This window comes from Pimephales promelas, chromosome 15, assembly GCF_988280905.1.
Source record: "Pimephales promelas chromosome 15, fPimPro1.hap1.1, whole genome shotgun sequence".
In the NCBI taxonomy this organism is placed as follows: domain Eukaryota; kingdom Metazoa; phylum Chordata; class Actinopteri; order Cypriniformes; family Leuciscidae; genus Pimephales; species Pimephales promelas.
Window position 1 is genome coordinate 33,772,127 of NC_142783.1, and position 6,000 is coordinate 33,778,126.

The following is a 6,000-nucleotide window of genomic DNA, read 5'->3' on the forward strand; positions in this document are numbered from 1 at the left end:
GTCATAAATCAGCCACTCACGAACCTTGCCATTGCCGCCGATTGTTCACTTTGTATTAAAAATGTCTTCTTTACTTTTCTTTTTCTCATCCTCATCTTTTTGTTGGCTGTTTGTTTTGTTTCAGCTGGCCTCTTTACCCCAGTAATGTGCCGCCACATTTTAGCTAAAGTCCACCGCAATAGCGGACTTCGTTGAAATGTAAAAATCCTAATGAATCACTCAATTCTCATTGGCTACCCGCCAATGTGGCAGGTAGATTGACAGTGTTACCCGCCAATAGCAAAATTCACCCGCATTTGGCAGGTGGTCGGGTGTTAATTTCAGGCCCTGGCTGTGAGACTTTGACCTGAGTGCAAAAATGGAGGATCTAGACCCTTCCAGAGCTGAGATATCGAAATTCAAAATTTCGACCCCCCCAAAAAAAACGACAGTGTTACCCCTTACGTTTTTTTCCGTTTTCGGCGAAAAATTAAGTTTCTCCAATCTTCTCAAAACTCTGGATTCTGATAGAGGGCCACGAGACTTTGACCTGAGTGCAAAAATGGAGGCTCTAGACCCTTCCAGAGCTGAGATATCAAAATTCAAAATTTCGACCCGAAAAAAAAAAACGACAGTGTTACCCCTTACGTTTTTTTTCGTTTTTGGGCGAAAAATTAAGTTTCTCCAATCTTCTCAAAACTCTGGATTATGATAGAGGGCCACGAGACTTTGACCTGAGTGCAAAAATGGAGGCTCTAGACCCTTCCAGAGCTGAGATATCGAAATTCAAAATTTCGACCCAAAAAAAAAAACGACAGTGTTACCCCTTACGTTTTTTTCTGTTTTCGGCGAAAAATTAAGTTTCTCCAATCTTCTCAAAACTCTGGATTATGATAGAGGGCTGTGAGACTTTGACCTGAGTGCAAAAATGGAGGCTCTAGACCCTTCCAGAGCTGAGATATGGAAACTCAAAATTTCGACCCGAAAAAAAAAACGACAGTGTTACCCCTTACGTTTTTTTCCGTTTTCGGGCGAAAAATCAAGTTTCTCCAATCTTCTCAAAACTCTGGATTATGATAGAGGGCCGCGAGACTTTGACCTGAGCGCAAAAATGGAGGCTCTAGACCCTTCCAGAGCTGAGATATGGAAACTCAAAATTTCGACCCGAAAAAAAAACGACAGTGTTACCCCTTACGTTTTTTTCCGTTTTCGGGCGAAAAATCAAGTTTCTCCAATCTTCTCAAAACTCTGGATTATGATAGAGGGCCGCGAGACTTTGACCTGAGCGCAAAAATGGAGGCTCTAGACCCTTCCAGAGCTGAGATATGGAAACTCAAAATTTCGACCCGAAAAAAAAAACGACAGTGTTACCCCTTACGTTTTTTTCCGTTTTCGGGCGAAAAATCAAGTTTCTCCAATCTTCTCAAAACTCTGGATTATAATTGAGGGCCGCGAGACTTTGACCTGAGCGCAAAAATGGAGGCTCTAGACCCTTCCAGAGCTGAGATATGGAAACTCAAAATTTCGACCCGAAAAAAAAACGACAGTGTTACCCCTTACGTTTTTTTCCGTTTTCGGGCGAAAAATCAAGTTTCTCCAATCTTCTCAAAACTCTGGATTATGATAGAGGGCCGTGAGACTTTGACCTGAGCGCAAAAATGGAGGCTCTAGACCCTTCCAGAGCTGAGATATGGAAACTCAAAATTTCGACCCGAAAAAAAAACGACAGTGTTACCCCTTACGTTTTTTTCCGTTTTTGGGCGAAAAATCAAGTTTCTCCAATCTTCTCAAAACTCTGGATTATGATAGAGGGCCGCGAGACTTTGACCTGAGCGCAAAAATGGAGGCTCTAGACCCTTCCAGAGCTGAGATATGGAAACTCAAAATTTCGACCGGAAAAAAAAACGACAGTGTTACCCCTTACGTTTTTTTCAGTTTTCGGGCGAAAAATCAAGTTTCTCCAATCTTCTCAAAACTCTGGATTATGATAGAGGGACGCGAGACTATGACCTGAGCGCAAAAATGGAGGCTCTAGACCCTTCCAGAGCTGAGATATGGAAACTCAAAATTTCGACCCGAAAAAAAAACGACAGTGTTACCCCTTACGTTTTTTTCAGTTTTCGGGCGAAAAATCAAGTTTCTCCAATCTTCTCAAAACTCTGGATTATGATAGAGGGCCGCGAGACTTTGACCTGAGCGCAAAAATGGAGGCTCTAGACCCTTCCAGAGCTGAGATATGGAAACTCAAAATTTCGACCCGAAAAAAAAAACGACAGTGTTACCCCTTACGTTTTTTTCAGTTTTCGGGCGAAAAATCAAGTTTCTCCAATCTTCTCAAAACTCTGGATTATGATAGAGGGCCGCGAGACTTTGACCTGAGCGCAAAAATGGAGGCTCTAGACCCTTCCAGAGCTGAGATATGGAAACTCAAAATTTCGACCCGAAAAAAAAACGACAGTGTTACCCCTTACGTTTTTTTCAGTTTTCGGGCGAAAAATCAAGTTTCTCCAATCTTCTCAAAACTCTGGATTATGATAGAGGGCCGCGAGACTTTGACCTGAGCGCAAAAATGGAGGCTCTAGACCCTTCCAGAGCTGAGATATGGAAACTCAAAATTTCGACCCGAAAAAAAAAACGACAGTGTTACCCCTTACGTTTTTTTCAGTTTTCGGGCGAAAAATCAAGTTTCTCCAATCTTCTCAAAACTCTGGATTATGATAGAGGGCCGCGAGACTTTGACCTGAGCGCAAAAATGGAGGCTCTAGACCCTTCCAGAGCTGAGATATGGAAACTCAAAATTTCGACCCGAAAAAAAAACGACAGTGTTACCCCTTACGTTTTTTTCAGTTTTCGGGCGAAAAATCAAGTTTCTCCAATCTTCTCAAAACTCTGGATTATGATAGAGGGCCGCGAGACTTTGACCTGAGCGCAAAAATGGAGGCTCTAGACCCTTCCAGAGCTGAGATATGGAAACTCAAAATTTCGACCCGAAAAAAAAACGACAGTGTTACCCCTTACGTTTTTTTCCGTTTTCGGGCGAAAAATCAAGTTTCTCCAATCTTCTCAAAACTCTGGATTATGATAGAGGGCCGCGAGACTTTGACCTGAGCGCAAAAATGGAGGCTCTAGACCCTTCCAGAGCTGAGATATGGAAACTCAAAATTTCGACCCGAAAAAAAAAACGACAGTGTTACCCCTTACGTTTTTTTCCGTTTTCGGGCGAAAAATCAAGTTTCTCCAATCTTCTCAAAACTCTGGATTATGATAGAGGGCCGCGAGACTTTGACCTGAGCGCAAAAATGGAGGCTCTAGACCCTTCCAGAGCTGAGATATGGAAACTCAAAATTTCGACCCGAAAAAAAACCGACAGTGTTACCCCTTACGTTTTTTTCCGTTTTCGGGCGAAAAATCAAGTTTCTCCAATCTTCTCAAAACTCTGGATTATTATAGAGGGCCGCGAGACTTTGACCTGAGCGCAAAAATGGAGGCTCTAGACCCTTCCAGAGCTGAGATATGGAAACTCAAAATTTCGACCCGAAAAAAAAAACGACAGTGTTACCCCTTACGTTTTTTTCAGTTTTCGGGCGAAAAATCAAGTTTCTCCAATCTTCTCAAAACTCTGGATTATGATAGAGGGCCGCGAGACTTTGACCTGAGCGCAAAAATGGAGGCTCTAGACCCTTCCATAGCTTAGATATGGAAACTCAAAATTTCGACCCGAAAAAAAAACGACAGTGTTACCCCTTACGTTTTTTTCCGTTTTTGGGCGAAAAATCAAGTTTCTCCAATCTTCTCAAAACTCTGGATTATGATAGAGGGCCGCGAGACTTTGACCTGAGCGCAAAAATGGAGGCTCTAGACCCTTCCAGAGCTGAGATATGGAAACTCAAAATTTCGACCCGAAAAAAAAACGACAGTGTTACCCCTTACGTTTTTTTCCGTTTTCGGGCGAAAAATCAAGTTTCTCCAATCTTCTCAAAACTCTGGATTATGATAGAGGGCCGCGAGACTTTGACCTGAGCGCAAAAATGGAGGCTCTAGACCCTTCCAGAGCTGAGATATGGAAACTCAAAATTTCGACCCGAAAAAAAAAACGACAGTGTTACCCCTTACGTTTTTTTCAGTTTTCGGGCGAAAAATCAAGTTTCTCCAATCTTCTCAAAACTCTGGATTATGATAGAGGGCCGCGAGACTTTGACCTGAGCGCAAAAATGGAGGCTCTAGACCCTTCCAGAGCTGAGATATGGAAACTCAAAATTTCGACCCGAAAAAAAAACGACAGTGTTACCCCTTACGTTTTTTTCAGTTTTCGGGCGAAAAATCAAGTTTCTCCAATCTTCTCAAAACTCTGGATTATGATAGAGGGCCGCGAGACTTTGACCTGAGCGCAAAAATGGAGGCTCTAGACCCTTCCAGAGCTGAGATATGGAAACTCAAAATTTCGACCCGAAAAAAAAACGACAGTGTTACCCCTTACGTTTTTTTCCGTTTTCGGGCGAAAAATCAAGTTTCTCCAATCTTCTCAAAACTCTGGATTATGATAGAGGGCCGCGAGACTTTGACCTGAGCGCAAAAATGGAGGCTCTAGACCCTTCCAGAGCTGAGATATGGAAACTCAAAATTTCGACCCGAAAAAAAAAACGACAGTGTTACCCCTTACGTTTTTTTCAGTTTTCGGGCGAAAAATCAAGTTTCTCCAATCTTCTCAAAACTCTGGATTATTATAGAGGGCCGCGAGACTTTGACCTGAGCGCAAAAATGGAGGCTCTAGACCCTTCCAGAGCTGAGATATGGAAACTCAAAATTTCGACCCGAAAAAAGAAACGACAGTGTTACCCCTTACGTTTTTTTCAGTTTTCGGGCGAAAAATCAAGTTTCTCCAATCTTCTCAAAACTCTGGATTATGATAGAGGGCCGCGAGACTTTGACCTGAGCGCAAAAATGGAGGCTCTAGACCCTTCCAGAGCTGAGATATGGAAATTCAAAATTTCGACCCGAAAAAAAACCGACAGTGTTACCCCTTACGTTTTTTTCCGTTTTCGGGCGAAAAATCAAGTTTCTCCAATCTTCTCAAAACTCTGGATTATTATAGAGGGCCGCGAGACTTTGACCTGAGCGCAAAAATGGAGGCTCTAGACCCTTCCAGAGCTGAGATATGGAAACTCAAAATTTCGACCCGATAAAAAAACGACAGTGTTACCCCTTACGTTTTTTTCCGTTTTCGGGCGAAAAATCAAGTTTCTCCAATCTTCTCAAAACTCTGGATTATGATAGAGGGCCGCGAGACTTTGACCTGAGCGCAAAAATGGAGGCTCTAGACCCTTCCAGAGCTGAGATATGGAAACTCAAAATTTCGACCCGAAAAAAAAAACGACAGTGTTACCCCTTACGTTTTTTTCCGTTTTCGGGCGAAAAATCAAGTTTCTCCAATCTTCTCAAAACTCTGGATTATGATAGAGGGCCGCGAGACTTTGACCTGAGCGCAAAAATGGAGGCTCTAGACCCTTCCAGAGCTGAGATATGGAAACTCAAAATTTCGACCCGAAAAAAAAACGACAGTGTTACCCCTTACGTTTTTTTCCGTTTTCGGGCGAAAAATCAAGTTTCTCCAATCTTCTCAAAACTCTGGATTATGATAGAGGGCCGCGAGACTTTGACCTGAGCGCAAAAATGGAGGCTCTAGACCCTTCCAGAGCTGAGATATGGAAACTCAAAATTTCGACCCGAAAAAAAAACGACAGTGTTACCCCTTACGTTTTTTTCCGTTTTCGGGCGAAAAATCAAGTTTCTCCAATCTTCTCAAAACTCTGGATTATGATAGAGGGCCGCGAGACTTTGACCTGAGCGCAAAAATGGAGGCTCTAGACCCTTCCAGAGCTGAGATATGGAAACTCAAAATTTCGACCCGAAAAAAAAACGACAGTGTTACCCCTTACGTTTTTTTCAGTTTTCGGGCGAAAAATCAAGTTTCTCCAATCTTCTCAAAACTCTGGATTATGATAGAGGGCCGCGAGACTTTGA